At 39.7% G+C, this 8,978-nt stretch overlaps 1 long non-coding RNA gene across 1 annotated transcript; it reads right to left on the reverse strand.

Moving 5' to 3' along the window:
• Nucleotides 1–709: 709 nt before the first annotated feature.
• On the reverse strand, nucleotides 710–2,535 carry LOC147310562 (uncharacterized). The gene is made up of 2 exons (XR_015125744.1): nucleotides 1,707–2,535; nucleotides 710–1,541 (listed from the first exon to the last, which is right to left on the reverse strand). It is a non-coding gene; the product is annotated as an uncharacterized LOC147310562 (long non-coding RNA).
• Between the last annotated feature and the right edge of the window lie 6,443 nt (nucleotides 2,536–8,978).

Genomic DNA, 8,978 nt, shown 5'->3' on the forward strand with positions numbered 1-8,978 from the left:
CCTCAGTCACATACCAGTGCTCAAAGGACAGAGTTCATCATGTACTGTGAACAGATCAGGTACGTACTCAGTGCTCTAGGGATGTAAAGCAATTGACTGTCAGTCAGTGTGACATTTGGCTTGATCATTTGTGTTGGTGATGGATGAGACTGTGCTGAGTTTAATAAAAGTTATTAAAATGTCTGCAAATCATGCACTTAACATTTGACAATTATCATCATTGTTTATTTATCAGTTATCATTTAAGTGATGGAAACAGCTGGGAAACAAGCTGCATTACAGTTTTTCTCAGTCGCTTTGGTGCATTTCTCACAACAGAATTGAACTCTCCACCACTACTAAGGCACTTCTCAAAACAATTAGTGCAAACTGCAAAACATGGTGGATAACTTGCAAAAGTGAGTCACTCCATCAAAAAGAAAAGTCAGGTGTCCAAAATAAGTTGTCAATGCATCAACAACAAATCCCTTGAGCAAAACAGACAATACATTCATCAAAAGCAAGTACTGATACCAAACAAAGTGTCAGGGCTGTCACAATTACAAGTCATTAGACCAGCACCTTTGGTCACAAAATCACATGGTCTGAACATGTTCCCATTGTGACGGATGTCTTTGTAGGTGCTTCCCAATGACATGTCAAGTCCGGACCGCATGCATGGCATGTTGAAAACCATAAATTGTAAAGGACAATCAAGACACTCCATATGCACTCTTGATAATATTTAATTGAAACTGTTCACAGCATTGTGCAAACTGGGGAAATACAGTAAATCAAACATTTTACAGCAAACAAACTCACCTAGACAGTAAACCTCACTGCAGTAGTTACGACTCAAAAAAAACAAACTGAAAAACAGACACTGCTGCATATCAATCATTGATATCTAGACGCTCCCGTCTGTCTGCCCACATATTTGCATCAACATCACAGCGTATGTCAGCTCTATCGATGCATCGGGGAAAGTATCTTCTGGAGTGTCGAATCCACCCTCTGCAGGACTCTGCTGTGATGTCATCACAAGCTGCATCCATAGCTGCTAGCAGGGTCATTTGGGTATGTGGATGCCTGTCATATACCTTCCACCTCCAGGAAGAGAAAAACTCCTCAATTGGATTCAGGAATGGACTGTAAGGAGGAAGAAACTCCATAAGCATCCTGTCGTGTGCTGCAAACCACTGCCTGACTACAGCAGAGTGATGGAAGCTTACATTATCCCAAACCACTACATACATTGTCCGATTGTCACCAGGATCATCCCTTCCATTTTGTGGGATCAGGTCCCTATGAAGAGCATCCAGAAAAGCCAACAGGTGTTGTGAATTGTATGCACCAATACGAGGAATATGGGTGTGAACACCATTCTCTGAGATTGCGGCACACATTGTAATATTCCCTCCTCGTTGGCCTGGGACATCAATGGTGGCTCTTTCTCCAATGTGATTCCGTCCACGCCGTCTGCCTTTTGCGAGATTGAATCCCGCTTCGTCAAGATATACAAACATGTGCAGGGGTTCCCTGGCCTCCAACTCCAGGATATGCTTTACAAAGGATGAGAATCAGACAGGTCTGTAATGGTGCATTTGGCAGAACAGATTGTACAGTTGGAATTGTACATAGGATTACAGTAACATGCATAAATGTAGGTTGAGTACATGGCCTAAACTGTTACAGTGAACAGAGGTACATATGCGAACATGTGTTACCTGTACATACTGGTGACGGAGCTCCTTCACTCGATCACTGTTCCGTTCAAATGGCACTCTGTACAATTGCTTCATGGACATTTCATTCCGTCTGAGGACTCTGTCTATGGTGGAAATTGATATTGACTGAATATTTCCGAAGATGGTGTCATCGTTTACGACAGTTCTTTGTATTTCTCTCAGTCTCAAAGCGTTGTTTGCAGCCACCATTGCACAAATTCTTTCCTCTTGCTGCGGAGTCATAAGTGGACCTCTTCCACCTCCTCTAGGTTGTCTGGCAGTCCTTTTTGAGATGCAGATGGGAAAACACACACATGTAAGCGCAAACATGCTTACAGTGATTGTCACAGGACTATCATTCAAAACTCCTTTCTTTACAGCATTACTGTATTGTACCACAGCACACTATGCCACACCTGGGCCAAGTCTGCGCTTCAGTTACAGTACGTCTATGTGTAAGGATCTGTAAGGTCATGTCCTAATGCAAGTCTCCTGTATGACTATGAAAGTGCAGAGCAAATTAGTTTGTGCTGCATACTGTAACTAGATTACGGTGTGCTCACCTGTTTTCCCGACGAAATGTCTGGATGATAGAACTTACAGTAGTTCTCCCAACATTTGGCTGCACCCTTCGACCAGCCTCGGCCATTGTGAGGCCATGGTTTATCACATGATCCACAAGTGTTGCCCTGATTTCGTCAGGAACGTGTCTATGTGGTTGGCCTCTTCTCACCCGGTTTTGTCCTCGTCCTCCACCGATCCTCACTCCTCTTCCACGAGGCTGACGTTCCATGTTCTGCTGTTTTGTAGATTCAGTATGCACCTCATGCCAATCCTGTCTGTTGGTTTACATTACAGTATATATGTACTTGTGGAGTGGGGGATGCTGTGCCGCGGTTCACCTGTGACTGGGTAGGAGAGGCTTTTCATTGGTTGCAAGTAGGAGTGACACACACCAATTTTCATTAGTGTGAGATAAGGTTCACCTGAGACATGTAGTTTATGGAGATTTTCATGGGAACTCCTCCAAAATAGGGTTTTCAAAATGGGTGTATGAATCGTTTGACAAGCTGTTCAGCAATTTTGAGTGCACTGACACAAGCAATGCAATGAAGACTATTAGTTGTAAGGACAATGACTATTCAGCCGGTACAAGTATGAATAATTGTGACATTCATGATGAAAGAAAGGAGATAGTGATGAATAGGAAGTCAAACGTGACCATTCTTTAGATATTTGTACTCACTCAACTGCTTCATGTCCAAAGGCATTTGCCTTTGGACGCAGTGAACGTGAAACCGCCACAGGGTTGTGCCAAAACGACTACATGTTGTGGTGGTTGAACTAACTGTTGTGCAATGTTTAATTCTGTTGTGAGAAATGCACCAAAGCGACTGAGAAAAACTGTAAGTAAACTATGTGGCCCAGAGGTGGGAAGTAACAAAGTACACTGTTAGACTTTTCATCGCCACTTTACGGTAACATACTGGCGTCACTGTTGCCAGCATCATACCGTGACGCCGTGTTACGGTAGCTTTCCGTTCTGCAGGATGATACCGTTTTTTGCTGGTGTGGTATAATACTCTTGGACAAATTATGGTAACGCACCGTAGCCTTTTTTACGACATAACGACATCACGGCGTCACTGTCGCCAGTGAGATACTGTTATGTCGTTATGTCGTAAATTACGTCAACAAAGTAACATCATACTGTGATTAAGACATTGGTATACTACCGTTTATTCACGGTTTGTCACTGTAAGCCCGCTGCAAGGTAATAAACTGCAATATATTAACCAGTAACTTACCGTTATCACGCATCAGTACCAAAAATATTCATCTCTGCTAGAGGATACCGTGTCCCAACAGGCGGTCATTTACTGTTTAACAGGTCGTAATTTACCGTAATTTCAGTTAACAGTAACATACTGTAAGAGACTGGAGGATTCCAAAAAAATGGATGGATGGATGGATGGATGGATAGATAGATAGATAGATAGATAGATAGATAGATAGATAGATAGATAGATAGATAGATAGATACACACAAAATATAATTCATGTGCTTTGCACCACTTTATTTCAATTCTGATTTTTCCCTGCTGAAATACACATTTCCAAAATCAAAAACTGAAAAGAACTGAAAACATATTTTCATTGAGGAAGCACTTGTTTTTACTAAACCATGTAATACATTATTTCCTCAGATGGTTGTACAAACAATAACGATATTATGTCATATCCATATCATGGCAGACAACATATGCTCAAGTGTTGGGTTTTATTAGTTATATTTTGTAGGGTCTTAAACCTACAATGTGAAGTGCCTTGGCATTCATTTTGTTGGCACCATACAAATAAACTGAATTGTAATGAATATAATATCAAGCCCCACACTTCTGCCTTTTGTCCAAAATACTGGCTCACACCACCAAATCAATGCACAAAACAGGGTCCACAAGGACATGGATAAGGGTGTGTGGTGTGAAGTAACTTGACTGTCCTGCACTGAACCCTGATCTTGCTTTGTGGACTGAGTTCATTGATTTGTAGGGTGAGCCAATACATGTGACAATTAAAGTGTAAGTAGCTGAAATAATTTTTAACAAACGGGTAAAAGAAGGGAAAAAAATCAAAACTGTCGCACTCAAAAAAACCTATTGGACAGAGACAGCGTCTTGCAAGATGGCAAGAGAGCTTGTCTTCATTGTTGTTCGTCTTGTGTAAATGTCCAGAAAGCATGGGCCATGGATCATCTGTGGAAACACGGGTAACAACACATTGGACACTTAAATTATACAAGAAATTCACTAAAAATGGTAAAAACAGTTACCTAATTTGAAGTTCTCCACTCAAATTCAGTAAGCTGCTGGAGGAAAGTTGTGACATGAGGGTTAATGTGAACAACCTTTCGCTTCAGTCCTTCTGCTTGTCCCAACCTTGGAGGTACATTTTGTTCCCTCTTCAATTCAGTTCAATTCAATTTTATTTATATAGCGCCAAATCACAACAAAAGTCGCCTCAAGGCGCTTCATCAGGGTTTATCCTTACAAAAAACCTTGCACACGCTGACTCCTGGTATTCCAGGTTCAATACATAGAATGAACCAAAGAAGACTGACATTGCATCAGCAAAGATGTTCTCTTTGTCCAGCTCAACAATTACACGGCCCTCTGCACTCACCATCCAGCAGGTGGCGGTCATTGAACTTTGTCCTTAAATGTACAGGGGCAACATGTTGTCATTATGCAACATAAAATAATTTCAATACTTCACTTCTTCACACTGTCTAAATAGTCATAAAGCAAATAGCTATGTACAGTTAATTATTAATGGCCTTATGTACATAAGTCCATTTTAACATATTATAATTGTACATAATTGGGAATTATTTTGCACATTAAACACACCTAACAAAGAGTCAGCCCAGTTAAATTACCGGAGATGAATCAACTGTATGGTTATTTTGGAGTTATAGTTTGTGCTGCTGTTAAACTTTACAGTATTGACTTCAGTATTTCTGCTGTTGGTGTAGCTAGACTACTATGTTGATCAGTAATATGTAATGTGAAATTTGATATTGTTACTTTGCTGGATTCACTGAGACACATGTCCAACAACCTTGGTTTATAAAGGAAATTACAGAAATTTGAGCTAACAAAACAGAGGCTGGATACCTGTGTCCACGAAAAGCTCCTGTGCCAAACAGAAATTTTAATATGGTCTAATCAGCTCTATTTCATGAATGACTTCTTACCAAGCATAATCAGCCTTGGGGTGCTTGGCAGGCTTTTAACATGCAAACTGAACAATATAAATTTGTGTGCACTGAAGCCACAAAATTTAGAAATACACATAGTTGCAAAAAGTTCAGTGACCAATTACCTTTCCTAAGTGACATATGCAATGCAAAAAATAAGAGTATTGTCAATAGGGACCAATTCCCAGTTTTTACATGATCAAAATTATTCACAAAAGGCTTCAATAAACAGAAAATGTGTGTCGACAAGAGAACAGTGCAGAAAAATGAAAAGATATTTGAGCTCGACGCTTTAATGGGTTTAACATGACTTAGTCAGCACTCCGCACCATACAGGTAGTACAAGCACACCTGAAAACACTGACCAGCTAACAGCTTTAAGCATTTGGGCGCAACCTAGTTCACCGATTCACCTGCTGGAAACGTCCAAGTTTCTATCAAGTCTCATAAATCCATCGGCAACTATTACCAAACTAGTCTTTTGAGTCTCCACATTCATAGATATTGACATTTTGACTTAGCATTTGAATGAAAATATCCTGGTAGGGTAGCTTAAAAGTCAAAACAAACAGTAATAAGAACGCATTTCGGACTTCTCTCGAATAAGTGAAAAAACACTTACCTTCAGACTGATTAGCAGGTTCCGATCAAACTTTAATGTGTCCCATGCCAGTCCGTTTTAGGGAAAAAGTGTTAAGTGGTTTCATTTAATTTTGAGATACTCCCGCATGGATGAGCAATTTGGAGTCTAGCAGAGTTATCACGAATAGCATATGATCTTCAGATATAATCCAATCAACCTTGCATTTAACCTGATTGAACATCCAGTTACCTCTGACTACTTCTAAGTTGCACATGTTAACGGTCTCATCATTACTCTGTGCTGCAGCGAACTGGATCTGTAGCACAGAATAGTTGATGGCCATGTTGTTCTCCTGCTTTGCAGCTTTATTTGAGTCTTAAAAAGTACCACCTTATACAAAACAAATGAAGGTCCAGTATAAGAAAGAATAAGAAGAGAAAAAAAGGAACACCCTGCTAAATGAAGCCATTTTTAAACATTACTCTAAATGTAGCCATTAGTTTTTGTTGCTGGCCATACAAAAAATAAGTATACTTCAATCATATTCCCCAAGTATACCTTACCTAGTACGTATTCTAATAATGCTTCTTGGGACTATATTAGCTCCCGTTTTAGTACATAACAGTATTCTTGAAATTAACTTTTAGATGTACTTTTTGTTCACCATATTGTACTAGTGTAAAGTGTAGAAGTAAATTTAAATCTAATTTGATATACAAAGAGGTGTTTACAAAGGTTATAAAGCTAGTTATGTAGCTATTTGGTGGTTACGTGTTTTGATATTTACATGTTTACATGTTTGAATGTTTAGACATGCATGTTCAAACCAGTAATAAGTATGTGTTATATCTACCTGGTTGTTTTCCCTGTTTTGATCTGAGTAAGATTTCCTGGCTTCTGAGAGGCCAGTGAAGTATTCATGAGGGCGGCACACAGGAAGTGTGGGTTGTTGTTGCCGTGTGCTAAAAGTAAAGAGGCTGCTAAAAAGTTATCCGTCTCCGTCTTGCTGTTCCTAATTATTCAGAGAGATTCCAAACCATCTAGTGAACCCTCACGTTACACTAGCATAATGTCATAATGTCTACAAGAGTATAGTTAAAATATACTCGACTCTATCACAATACTAACCTTACAAGTATACTATTAATTAATAGTATTAATAATGTTTCACATTGTTTGAATAAACAAATACATTTATTAATATATGAGGTTCCATTCAGTTCAAGGAATTAAATTTTAGTGTGGCTGTTAAAAATTGTGATTGTGGCTCAAGAGTTGGGAGTTTACCTTGTAATCGGAAGGTTGCTGGTTCGAGCCCCGGCTTGGGCAGTCTCGGTCGTTGTGTCCTTGGGCAAGACACTTCACCCGTTGCCTACTGGTGGTGGTCAGAGGGCCCGGTGGCGCCAGTGTCCGGCAGCCTCGCCTCTGTCAGTGCGCCCCAGGGTGGCTGTGGCTACAATGTAGCTGCCATCACCAGTGTGTGAATGTGTGTGTGAATATAATCTCAGTAACATCACCAATTGTTACATTTGCTGTATTTTACAGCTGTTTCCATGAGTACGGTGAGTTACCGTAAAAATAATGTAATCTCATGGAATTTTCCCACAATTACATGCAAATAACGCGGTTCACCTTTTGCATGCTTTTTTTTAAAACAGCGCATTGTATTCTGCGCTCTGATTGGCTGTAGACCATTGTCAATCAATCTCCTCGTGCGGTGTCATAAAAAAAAAACTCTGAAGCGCTGTACTGTATGTTTGTAAGTTTTCTCCCCGACAAACACATCAACATTTTGCACTGTGAAAGGCACCTGCGGGTGCCTTTGGTTTAATCCCATAATACGGGATTTCTTTTTCTACGAAGGTTTGAACTTTGAGTGTTTAAACAAGAGAGAAAAGTTTGAAAATGTTCATGCCTGTCTGAGAAAAGTGTATAAAGGGTGTAGTGGGTGTTTTTACAGCCTTAAAACGTGGATTTCACCTATCGCAGGTTATTTTTAGAACGTAACTTTCGCGATAAACGAGGGATCACGGTATTTCAAAGAAAATGTTTCACCAGATGAGTTACCCCAGTGTTTACACGGAGGTGTCCAGATTGTAACATTCATAATTTGTAAAAGAGGTTGTGTACTTCTTTTTTTTTAAAGCAGCTATCTTTCTGTCAACTGACTGAAGCTTATTTAATGTAATATTTGAGTTTTGAAATGTATCTCTTTTTTCTTTTTTCTTTTTTTTTCTTTCTTTCTTTCTTTTCTTTTTTTTTATTAGGGGGAGGGCTGTCCCGTTTTGGTTCTTTAGCCGCTTAGAACTGATGTCTAATGGCCAACAAAGATACCCAACGGATTTACTTTACCTTACTTTACATAGTCTTGCCGTATTGGTCCACTTGATCGACCTTTGTTGTTATTATTTATTTTATTTTATTTTATTTTATTTTCAGTTGTTACACATGGGACAAACATGGCTGAGGGATAGGAAAGGGACAAAGAAAGATGAAGGAAAAGAAAAACAAAGGGGAACAGGGACAGTGAGAAAGGGCACTTAAAAAGAAAAAAAAATCTCCCGGATCACCTGTCAAGGAAAAAAAAGAAAACAAGAGAAAACAAGCAAAAAGAGAGCAACATAATAAACACAGCACCATCGCATTAATCTAGCTAAGTGTAAATAACAGTAAATATTAAATATTGGATGATGTCTTGCAGCACCCAGGACCGACAGCGCACAATGTGCTTTGAGGTGGCAGCCAAGAAAGATGTAGTTTGTGTCTGTGAACAGTGAACACCTGTGTACACAACTGCGTGCACACCTGTGTGGATCAGTGCTGGTGTCAGTCTCACAGCCATTTAAAAGATACAGTTGGATTCTGAAAAGGGGGGTTCTCATAGGGCTATGAAATCTTACACTGCATCTTTCAGTAGGTTGTAGACCCA

Source organism: Aulonocara sp. 'chitande type north' Nkhata Bay, linkage group LG17, assembly GCF_057382095.1.
Source record: "Aulonocara sp. 'chitande type north' Nkhata Bay isolate Kocher_YH1m ecotype deep benthic linkage group LG17, A_spYH_male_GT1.1, whole genome shotgun sequence".
In the NCBI taxonomy this organism is placed as follows: domain Eukaryota; kingdom Metazoa; phylum Chordata; class Actinopteri; order Cichliformes; family Cichlidae; genus Aulonocara; species Aulonocara sp. 'chitande type north' Nkhata Bay.